Source organism: Trichechus manatus, unplaced genomic scaffold (assembly GCF_000243295.1).
Source record: "Trichechus manatus latirostris isolate Lorelei unplaced genomic scaffold, TriManLat1.0 scaffold00020, whole genome shotgun sequence".
Lineage (NCBI taxonomy): Eukaryota > Metazoa > Chordata > Mammalia > Sirenia > Trichechidae > Trichechus > Trichechus manatus.
In genome coordinates, this window is record NW_004443956.1 from 8,985,799 (window position 1) to 8,987,213 (window position 1,415).

The following is a 1,415-nucleotide window of genomic DNA, read 5'->3' on the forward strand; positions in this document are numbered from 1 at the left end:
GTTGCCCTATGACAATGGTTAACAACCTCACAACACATCAACACTATCCTTACTCAATGTTGGGTTCCCTATCACCAGCTTTCCTGTCCCCTTCTGCCAGGGGCAGGTACTATTAGCTTCATTTTGCAGATGATGAAGCTAAAGCAAAGAGAGAAACTAACCCCCCATCTCACAAAACAGCCAACTCCATCATTGGTTCGGTTGTTCAAGCCAAAGACCTTGGAGCTGCCCTTTCTCTCACATCCTCATCCTCTTTGTCAGCAGACCCTGCTGGCTTCACCTTCCATCACTCCGGCCACAGTGATCCCTCTAACTTGGTGTTCGTCATCTCATCTCTGCCCCTTAGTCAGAGAAAGGTCTGACTCTTTGCATTCACCTTTCCCTCTGCCTGCAAAGTTCTTCCCCTAGTCAGGGATCCCTTCCACACTTCCTTCAATTCTCTCCTCAAATAGGACGTAAGGTCCCTGTGAGTTGAAGCTGACTCTAGTGCAACTGACAACAGCAATGTAACAACTTCCCTACTCCAGTATTGAGGCGCCCTGATGGAGCGGTGGTTAAAGCACTCGGCTGCTAACCAAAGGGCCTGCAGTGTGAACCCACCAGCTGCTCCAAGTGAGAAAGATGTGGCAGTCTGGTTCCATAAAGATTTACAGCCCTGGAAACCCTATGGGGCAATTCTATTCTGTCCTGTAGGGTTGCTGCTATGAGTCGGAATCAACTTGATGGCAGTGGATTTTTCTTTTCTTGTTTACTCCCATTATTTCTATTCTCCATTACACTGCTTCACTTTTCTCTACAGCACATATCACCTTCTGACATACTGTTCACTTGTTTATGCAACTATTTACTCTAGAACAGGGGTCAGCAAACTAAGCCGTGAGGGCCAAATACCTACCCCGGCCTGTTTTTGTATGACCCGTGAGCTAAGAATGGGTTTTACATTTTTAAATGGTTGAAGAAAAATCAAAAGGAGAATAATCTTTCATGATACATGACAGCTATATGAAACTCACATTTCAGTGTCCAGAAATAAAGTTTTATTGGAACATGGCCATGTCAGTTTGGTTACACATAGCTTTGGCTGCTTACATACTAAAATGGTGGAGTTGAATAGTTCCCAGCAGAGACTGTATGGCCCACAACGCTAAAAATATTTACTATCTGGCCCTTTACAGAAAAGTTTGCCACACCTTGCTGTAGAATATAGCTCCATGAGGACGGGGTCTTTGTTTTGCTTACTGTGATATACCCAGTACAAACAGAATAGCAGTTATATTGTTGCATACCTAAGTAAAGGTCATATGTCGGTTAATAGCAAAGCTTAGGTTTGAATAAATACAGGATTGGGTCTAAACACGAGGCATGATCTGAAGTATTATGCTATCAAATAATGTAATTTACTTTGAAATATTTTC